General features: G+C 42.8%; 1 protein-coding gene across 1 annotated transcript in view; it reads right to left on the reverse strand.

Moving 5' to 3' along the window:
* The window catches only part of LOC122254373 (protein sprouty), a 13,286-nt gene extending 6,389 nt beyond the window's left edge, over positions 1-6,897 (reverse strand). Inside the window, exon 1 of the mRNA XM_043018044.2 lies at positions 6,381-6,897. The gene's annotated coding sequence lies outside the window, so the exon portion shown is untranslated. The remainder of the gene's footprint in view (positions 1-6,380) is intronic.
* Between the last annotated feature and the right edge of the window lie 4,045 nt (positions 6,898-10,942).

Consider the following 10,942-nt stretch of genomic DNA (forward strand, 5'->3'; position numbering starts at 1 on the left):
ACTACTACTATTACTACTACTACTACTATTACTACTACTACTATTACTACTACTACTATTACTACTACTACTATTACTACTACTACTACTACTATTACTACTACTACTATTACTACTACTACTATTACTACTACTACTATTACTACTACTACTATTACTACTACTACTATTACTACTACTACTATTACTACTACTACTATTACTACTACTACTATTACTACTACTACTATTACTACTACTACTATTACTACTACTACTACTACTATTACTACTACTACTATTACTACTACTACTATTACTACTACTACTACTATTACTACTACTACTATTACTACTACTACTATTACTACTACTACTACTACTACTATTACTACTACTACTACTATTACTACTACTACTACTACTACTATTACTACTACTACTACTACTACTACTACTATTACTACTACTACTACTACTACTACTACTACTACTACTACTACTACTACTACTACTACTACTACTACTACTACTACTACTACTACTACTATTACTACTACTACTATTACTACTACTACTACTACTACTACTACTACTATTACTACTACTACTATTACTACTACTACTATTACTACTACTACTATTACTACTACTACTATTACTACTACTACTACTACTATTACTACTACTACTACTACTACTACTACTACTACTACTATTACTACTACTACTATTACTACTACTACTACTACTATTACTACTACTACTACTACTACTACTACTACTACTATTACTACTACTACTACTACTACTACTATTACTACTACTACTATTACTACTACTACTACTACTACTATTACTACTACTACTACTATTACTACTACTACTTCTGCTACAACTACTACTACTACTACTACTACTACTATTACTACTACTACTACTACCACTACTACTATTACTACCATTACTGCTACTACTACTACTACCACTACAGCTACTACAAACTACTACTACTACTACTACTACTACTATTACTACTACTACTACTACTACTACTACTACTACTACTACTATTACTACTACTACTATTACTACTACTACTACTACCTGTACTATTACCACTACTTCAGCTATTACCCCCACTTTTATAACAACATCAACTATCATTACTATCATCACTGCTACTGCAACTACTACTACTAGTGTCACTACTAATACTTCTGCTAATATGAAAAGCCCAAAAAAGTCTAATAGATTAAATTAGAAATACATTATGCCTACAATTAAATCAATGATAGTAAAAACGAATAAAAAATAATGAAATTACTAATGGTAAAAAAAAATAATCATTATCATCACTACAATGTCACTTGCAATGAAGGAAAATATTTATAGGGCTTGGAACATATTTACCTATAAATTATCATTAAAACAATATTAAAATAACGATGCTGATAATGGTAATGATGATGATGATGATGATGATGATGATGATGATGATGATGATGATGATGATGATGATGATGATGATGATGATGATGATAACAACAATAACATAACGATGATACCTTGATAATAATCATACCAGCCAAAGCTTTAGCAATATCAACAATCAGTAAGTACGTTATCAATAATATCAAATATAAATGTTCCTTAGCAGCCTAATCGGTAACTGTCACTGGCGCCATCATGTTGCATGCATTTCCAATCATTTGCTGTTCACGGATAGACCCTTGGACTCGTGCATATACATTGCTGTGGCTAGGGAGGGACAGAGGAAGAGAGGGAGAGAGGGAGGGAGAGAGGGAGGGAGGGAGAGAGGGAGGGAGGGAGAGGGGAGGGAGGGAGGGAGGGAGGGAGGGAGGGAGGGAGAGAGAGAGAGAGAGAGAGAGAGAGAGAGAGAGAGAGAGAGAGAGAGAGAGAGAGAGAGAGAGAGAGAGAGAGAGAGAGAGAGAGAGAGAGAGAGCACAATCCAATCAACATGGTAAGCCATATGATCAAGATGGAGCTTGCATTTAAGGAAAACCACCCGTACAACTTGCAATGACCATGGCAAGAAACGGACTTCGCAAACCAACAGGCCGACCTCCGCGAATAAACGGAATGCTACGGGGACTTGCAACAATCACCGAAACGCAACAGCACACCTTCAAAGGAACAGAAACCCTTCGAAAAAAAGTAAAAGAAAAAAAAAGAGAGCTACTAGATGCGCAAGTCAACAATACTAGAAAACTAAGTCATGCAGAGTACATCCTAGACCGCAAACTAATTGTTTATAAAGGAAATAGAGAGAGAAACTCCCTTTGTAAGAAGGTTCGGCAGGGGATGAAGCAACAGCAAATGCAACATCTGAGGAAACAGCGGCAAGAGGGGGGAAGAAACAGCAGAGACAACAGCAGCAAGAGGGGGGGAAGAACAGCATAAGTAGCAGCAGCAAGATGGGGGGAAGCAACAGTAAATGCAACAGCAACAAGAGGGGAGAGCAACAGCCGAGGCAACAGCAGAAGTAGCAGCAGTAAGAGAGGGGGAAGCAACAGCAGAAGTAGCAGCAGCAAGAGAGGGGGAAGCAACAGCAGAAGTAACAGCAGCAAGGGAGGGGGAAGCAACAGCAGAAGTAACAGCAGAAGCGACAGGAGCTGCTAGCGGATGGCGGGCCGGGACGGGAAGTAAGACTGCTACCTCCACCATTGTCATTCCCGGGCCCGTAATGGTCTTCCCGCCGGATGTGAAGACGCACTGCTGCCAAAGGGAACTTCCGGTCGCCCCCCCCCCTTTCCCGCACCTTCGTCGCCACCTACACCATCGCTGGTCTCTCTCCTGCTCCCTCCCGACGTCTACCTTCTCTCCGCGAGGCCTGGAGTTTCCTCTTCACCAGTCCACTTTCCTAGCTAACTCGTTCTCTTACATCCATCCATCCATCCAATCATCCATCCATACATACATATATACATACATACATATATTCATACATATATATAGATAGATAAATAGATAGATAGATAGATAGATACCAAAAAATCCCTATCCTCTTCGTCTGTTTTCTTATATAGTTATCTAGTGGTTTCTACATGGAGTTTTCTTATGAGATCTGCCATTTTTTCCAGTTCTGACACCCACCGTAATGCATGGAGTCAGAAATGGGTAAAACATCATGCGTACAAGTAAGTTGTAAAGAGGATTACAAAACGATCGCCAGAACACGTCTTGTGACCCTGGGTGACGTGCGACGACAATGGGTCAGAGGTTGGGTCAAGGGTTAGGTCTGAGTCTCCGGTTACCAGCTGCCCTGAGAACGGCACACATTCGTAAGCCTTTCGGAAACGGTGAGGTAGAAAGAAGTACCTATAGACTATACACACACACTCCGCACAACCCTGGTGCCAAAGTTGGGAACAAGAAGCGGGGAAAACATGCATTTGTAGCTTAGTATTTGCACTTTATATTTAGAGGTCGAGGCGTGTTGAGGTGTTAAGGTGTTTTTTAAATCATCGGTCGAGCTCGAAGTGCATTTGTTTAGGTAAAAAAATATATATATAGTTCTGTTGCATAAGTGAATCTAAAGAATAAAGTCGTATTTAGAGTTCCCAGAATGCAGTATCATTAAGAACTCCCGTCGAAGCTAATGACCTCTACTATCGTTTTGCATACCGACGGTCTGAGAGGGTGACCTTCTTTCCTCGAGGAAACTTGACGACACACGTTCCAACTCCCCTTTTCCCACGTGTTTTCATGAATGGCAGGACGAGGCAAGTGTCTTATCTGGTGGCCTGATAACGTCGGGACTCTCACCAGGTCAACCCGACTTCACACCCTGTTTCACTCGCAAACACGTGCATAATACGTGGAAGCAAGCCTACAGGCGGGTTATGCGCCTCACACCCGCGAGATCTACACCGAACTCTAAATGGCAAGGAAATCAAGAATGCAACAAAATCTGCAAAAAAAAAGAGTGGTAACTTCCACATCAAAAAAAGATCCCAAGCTTCGAGAAAAACACTTGTCGCGGTGAAGCAATGGCTGCCTGTTGCCCCGTACAACCCCGGGTGCGAGAGCGAGCTCAGCCCCATTCATAAAGTGTGGCCCATTTCAAGAGCGAGATTCATTTGGTTCCCGACAAAATGCTCAGCCTTGGTGTGGACGAGGTCAAACTAATGACGTCACACTTATCAGACTTTAGCGGACTGTGAATGGCAAGCTTTGGGAGATAGAGAAGACAAAATGCCTCCATATGGCAAGACCACACGAACAGTCGCTGTCGCCATATGTCGAGTTCGAAATACCAGCACCGCCCTCAAGTTGGACTCGTACTCGACACATACCCGAGTCATGACTGTCTCGACCGAGTTCTATCCTCCGATCAGGGGTACGTAACGGTAACACGCATCAATCGCGATAAACACACGATAAAAACTAACCCGAGGATTGAAGCCACGGCCGACATGTGGTATCTTGGGGAGTTCTCAGCGGCCGGTGGCTCGACTAGACTGCCAGTGTGAAGACCGTGTGGCCTTGCCTGTCTCTCTCTTTACCAGACACATATGCATACATACGCGCGCACATACATGCACATAACCTTTAAAATCCGCCACAATAACAGGGGGTGAGGGCAATAGCACAGTCTTCGTCCGCACGTGTGCCGGAAACATTATTTATGTGCCACGAGGACTGGGGAGCAACACTGGTAAATCTATCTGTCCCCAAAACACTGCATGCATGTTCGCGCAAGCACAATATAAGCGTGCCGAGAAGTCTACAGAGCAGTGCCATCACATGCCATTGAAACATGACTAGATGACGACACAAAATAAACATTATATCTCGCCGAACATATCAATATTTGTCAGATATATACATAAAATTCAAAGATTTCCCAAGACAACACCTAAACCAGCTATCTAAATCGGAAAAAAACACATGATTCATTATGAAAAGAGTACCTAGAAAAATAAAACATTACAGAGTGAACGCAAAATCGAAGCTAAACTTTCGTTGAGACTTCTAAAATGACTTGCAGATCAACCTAACAGATAATCAGAGTTCATTGATTGGGAATTACTCAGTCAATCAATACGCATCAAATTACAAGACTACAAATGAAAAAAAATAATAATAATACATCGAGGCGCATGTATGTGTGTATGTAAGGGTGAGCAGCCATTTCAATCGCATGGGGATCTTGAGCCTTATAGCCCGACCTCGTAGTGATGATGAAGAGAAGGCTATCCGTATGCCGGATCCTGAAAGTCTCTGCCGCACGAGAGAGAAATTTGCGTACATCTCATCAGCCTTCCTGGGGGCACGGGAGAAACCGCAACTGGCGACACCCTGCCTCGTCTGCCTGGCCACGCACACCCACGAGTCCTGGTGAAGATCCTTGGCTAAGACTCGGGGGGAGGAGAGGAGGGAGGACGTTCCTTCACTCCGGTCGTTCCCGAGCACTCCTTCTGCTGCGCCTCCGCCCTCCACCTCCCCAAGTCCCGTTCCCTTCGTCGGCACCTCGCTGGTTCCTTGGCTTGTGGAGCTTGTGGATCGAGGTTGGAATGTGTTGGACACATTCACTCTCAATTCCCTGCCTTTCCTTCGCCTCGCGTGTCGCAGGACTTTTCCGTGCACGTTTAATACCATGGTTTGCAAACATTTATCATCCTTGCACGATTCGCGGCGTCGTTCAATTCATAAATTTCGGGGTAAATAAATACACACACTGTACAATAAGCACACATTCTGGGACCTCCAAGCCCGATCTGTAGCACAGCACAACTATTCATTGATTCACCACTTTCAGGAAGTGTCGCCAGTTAATATCTATTCCATCCTGGCCTCGCGTACCATTCGTCATCAAACATCAACTTGAGTTCACCAACGGGTCCCTTCAGCGCCCCCCTGAGGAGGGAGAGCTTCCTCGAACGGCGGCTCAGTAGCACCAGCCTCGTCTCTCGAAGCTCCCCCCTTCCTTACGTAAGTGGCGCGGCGCCCTTCGCCCAGCCCTTAGCACCATGCACTACCTTTGGTCACTGTCACACACTAAGGCAAAGGGCAGGGAAGGGCCTCGCACTGTCCCCAGATCGGTGTTGTCGTAGTACTCCCGCCTGGCTGAGGTTCCCCCAGGTCGAGCAGGCGGACTCGGGCGCAGGTCTGCCCCTCCACCACCAACACATGCCACATTTTCACCACTTTTCTGCCACTGGTACACACTCGGCCACTCGCTTACGATACTTTCAATGTCGCTTGAGGCACGATACGTCGGAGAACTTATCTCTAGAGTGTCACAGGTCCTTGGTGATGGTTGTTGAATCACGGCCTAGAAAGCTTCAGGTTTTTATGAATGAGCCTCAACTGCTCACCAACATTGAATGAAATGGCTGCTCACTTATACACCACGTCTCTTGATAAAGACTTACCTATTTCCACAAATTCGCATCAGTAGGTAAATCCAGAATTGAAGATAAAACAGAGGACGCGCAAATATGAAGAGAGTTAATCCGAAATGTCGATTATAATCCTTTGGAGCGCACGGCAGGAGTGTTCACCCTCTCACAGTTGGACCAAATATGGACCCTGAGCGTCAGCGCAGCCTAGGCGAGCCGGGCGAGTCCACTTGCGCAGCCGAGGGGGAGGACACACCTCACATCCTCATCGTCGCTACACGCATAGTGAATAATTATTGAATTACTTTGGGAGTATGCTTGTTATGTATGTACTGAATGTCTTGCCAAAGAATGTACATGGTATTACTTATTTCCAGGTCATTTCTTTTTGCAGATGACTCACATAACGATGGAATACTGAAAGTAAGCTGTTTTTAATACTATCTTTGCTATGGTGTCTAATCTATTCTAAATCCACATAGCACTGTTTTATCGCATTCTTTAGATGAATAAGTGAACGATCCCAACAGCTCGATAAAACGCATAATGGTAACCACGTAAAACAGCAAAGTGTGAATTTCCCCACTACATAGAGAGAGGTTGGGGCACGAAGCAACAAGCGTCAGTTTCATTCATAAGAGCGAATCCCGCGCTGCCAGACGTACGAGGAAATTTCCCTCTACGGCTGGAATTGCGTAAATACGCCACTTTGATATCGGGCTAGATCGTGAAAGGAATCCTTGCACACTCAACACATCATGGACGCTCCACATAGCCTCCATAGGCCCGAGATAAGCTAAAACATACACCACAGCCTCGGTGACCCCCACGCCAAAACAGGATAGGGGGGGTGGGAGAAGGGAGGAGGAGGAGGGGGGGTGGCGGCCGAGGAGACACACAAATAGTCGTACAAGGAAGGGTGCGCCAACTATTAATGCGCATATCTGAAGGAGGTGCCGTGGCTCGCTGCTGACTCATTCACCATATCGTCATGCCACAACCTCAGTCGACCTCAACATTATTGCAGAGGAGCGTATTCATCAGGAAGATGAGGCTGGGCTGGGGTCGGTCACGTGATGCGGGAGACTTGATCGATATAATGGATTTGAAATGTGTGTTGTCACTTTTCCGTGATCGTCGCCAAAACATTTTTTTTTTCTTTTTTGGTTTGGTTGCGTTGTTGGGGTTTTGTATTTGTTTATTTGTAGGTCTAAGCTGGAGTCAATTGTATGTTGTTTTGTTTTTATTTTTTTAGTTAGATTTCGAAGTTATCATGATAGATTTTGAATGAATTTACTCAACTGTACTTACTCCTCTCCGTACTATGCGTGAAAGTATGATTCATTCTTATATCATACTGGATACAGTCTGGCCGGAATCGCAAAATTGCCATACTCAATCTCAAACACATAAAAAGAATAAATAAAGACGCACATACTTAGAACAAAACACACATCCGACCACCTACGCATCAAAGCAATTTACCAATTCTAAGCAATAGAATATGTCATTCACAACTTATCAAATACTTTTTTTTCGGAAACAGCTGTGAGACGTTTTTCGGGGTAGAGAGGGGGGTGGGGGTGGGGGGGGATATTTTGCAACGGGGTACATCTTGTGTGGGTGCGATACACACGCAAACATGATTCTTATGAATGGCAGCGTAGTTAAGGAAACGAGTGTTTGAAGGCAAGCTGGGTGTGGGAAAAGGACGGAAGCGGCTAGGTACTGTACGTGGGAGTCTGATAATGTAAGTGTATTTTGCACGCGCGTGTGTGTTGTGTGGTGTGTGTGTGTGGTGTGGTGTGTGTGTGTGTGTGTGTGTGTGTGTGTGTGTGTGTGTGTGTGTGTGTGTGTGTGTGTGTGTGTGTGTGTGTGTGTGTGTGTGTGTGTTTGGTATGTCAGCGCTCCTGAGAATTTCTTGCGAAGTTTCGTGCGAATGTACTGTTTGCAATAAGCAATGAATGACAGGCAAGTTATAGGCGACCGGCGAGGAAACATAAATCAAATGAGTCGATAATACGAATGAACAAAGAGCCGGAAACTGGAGACAACGGAAATTAAAGTACAATTAACACCGGTCGCGCGAAATGATAATGAAAACGATTCGACCACATTGCAGAGGGGGGGGGGGGAGGGAAAGGCAAATGGAATGATAATAAAAGGAAAAGAAAAAGTCAGATGAATAGGCCTTCACTATGAAAACAAAATTGTCTCCCACACTGAACTCTCACCATGAATGAAATGAAAGCTTTTATGAATGGAAGCGAGTTTCGGTGCCAGTTGCAACATGTGGATGACCAGAATGCGTGGATGAGTGGAATGTGGGGTTGGTTGTTGGTGTTGAGAAATGATATGCTCGTCAAGGGACCGGAAGTGGGCCGTGACGTCACCAGAGCTAAGGGGTGGGTGAGGGGGGGGAGGAGGTTGTGCAGAGTTGCCAACGCGAGAATTTTTCGGTCGGATTAATTTCCTTGTGATGATAGTGCAAGAGGGAGGGAGGGAGGGAGGGAGGGAGGGAGGGGAGTGGGGAAGAATGATAGCTCGGGGGAGGGAGAGGGTGAAGAGGAGTGATATGGGGGGGGGGGGAGGAAGGGGGGTAAAAGGGCGGAGGCAAAGGCGAAGGAGGGAAGCGGAAAGAGTAACACTTTTCCACTTTTATTCGAGAAAATAATCAAAGGAAGTTGAAAGGACTGACACTACAGCAAGGAATATGATCGTATCATTACATGTAACAAAAATTATGAATGATACAAACGCCGCCAATGGATAGAGTGTTACTGTTGTGTTACTCTTGGCTGTTGCAAAGATAACGATGGTTATGGTGATAATTAAATTAGTCATTGTGAAATTGATTATGATTATGATATTAAAGAGCCATCGCTATGCTAACAATAGTAATAACTTTAACAATGATAATGGAAGATAGTGTTATTCTCATTAATATAACCATTACAGTTAATATCATTATTTTCTTCATTATATTTATCATTGCTGATGAGGATGATGATTATAATGATAATGATAAAGATGGTAACGATAGTAACTGTAAGATACTGAATTGTAATGATAATGGGAATGATTATTATTATTATCATTATCATATTATCATGATATGATAATGATGATAATGATTATGAGAATTACAATCATAACAATAATAGTTATAACAATGAGGATGACCATGATGATAATGAAAATATCATTAATATTATTGATAGTGATATTAATGATAATGATAATAATATTCATGGTGATAATAAAAATACCAATGGGAATAATAATAATATTCATTATAATAATAATGATAATAATGATAATGGTCATGATAACAAAAACAATAATTATGACAATTAAGATAATGATAACGATAATAAAAATATAACTAGAAATAATAATAATGAAACTGATAACAATGATAATGGTAATGCTAACAATAACAACAGTAACAATAATGATAGTGATAATACTATTTATATTAATAATGAAAATAACAATAATCGTAATGAAAGTAACAAACAACAATAACGATGATAATAACAATAACAAAAAAATGAAAAAAGAAGGAGGAAGAAGAGACGAAGACAAAAAAATAAAATAGAATGAAAACATTACTATTGGCATTCCACCATTATACGACTAGCAATGCCAGAGAGGAATTCTCGTTTCACAAAAATAAGAGTTTTCACTATAAACTTCCGGTGCAAACAACCGCCCACTTTACGCACTTGTTGCTTCTTCTGTTACGTCTAAATGTTTGGCTGGAATTGTTTACTTGCGAGAAACAGCTTGTCGAGTGAGGAGGCTTTTGATATACTACGAAATGAAAGGCATGTGTTAGAGATTGCTTTTTCTAGGAAAGTAGAATGAATTAGATTAGGCTCGTAGGCAAGGCTGAGTGTTTTCCATTCCGCTAACATTAGTGGTTGCCAAAATCCGCGGCTTGAATGAATGGGCACAGTAGCAGGTGAACTTGTTGGCTGAGGTACGACAAGTTACTCCCCGACCTCCCTAGCCAATCAGAGGTCGGATCGCGAGTCAGCCAGCCAATCACAGACGGGGAACTGGTTGACCTCTGACGTCGGGCTTCCTTGAGTTCAGGGTGGCATCGCATGGCACCGGTGCCTATGTCACATGTCACGTCCCTGGCTTAGCGTTCACGAAGGAATTTGATTTGGTGTGTTTTTTTTTGTTGTTTTTTTAAATCGGACGTTGACAGACGAGGATATTTGTTCCATGAAAAAAAAAAAAAAATGGAATGGCGTCAAAATCCATCCGGTGGCTCGGTCGCTTGTGTATTAATGGCTGTTTTTGATCACCAGCTGGAGAACAATGCAGCCGTTCGAAGGCAGGATGTGTTGATAACGTGGAAATGCGGAGAGCTTGAATAAAGAAGACAATACACAAATACTCACGGTCGAATGTGCCATGAAAGGAAAGAGACATAGAATCATGAAATATGCAACGAATACACCATGGCAGATGAATAAACAGATGAATGAACCATTCATACAACCCCCTCCTCCACTCCCTCCCCATCCCCCCCTCTCAACCGACCGTACCCCGACCCACCCTGTGCATGGGACCAAAGAGGG

The sequence above is a fragment of the Penaeus japonicus genome, unplaced genomic scaffold, assembly GCF_977035675.1.
Source record: "Penaeus japonicus unplaced genomic scaffold, GWHDUDI00000001_assembly GWHDUDI00000009, whole genome shotgun sequence".
NCBI lineage: Eukaryota > Metazoa > Arthropoda > Malacostraca > Decapoda > Penaeidae > Penaeus > Penaeus japonicus.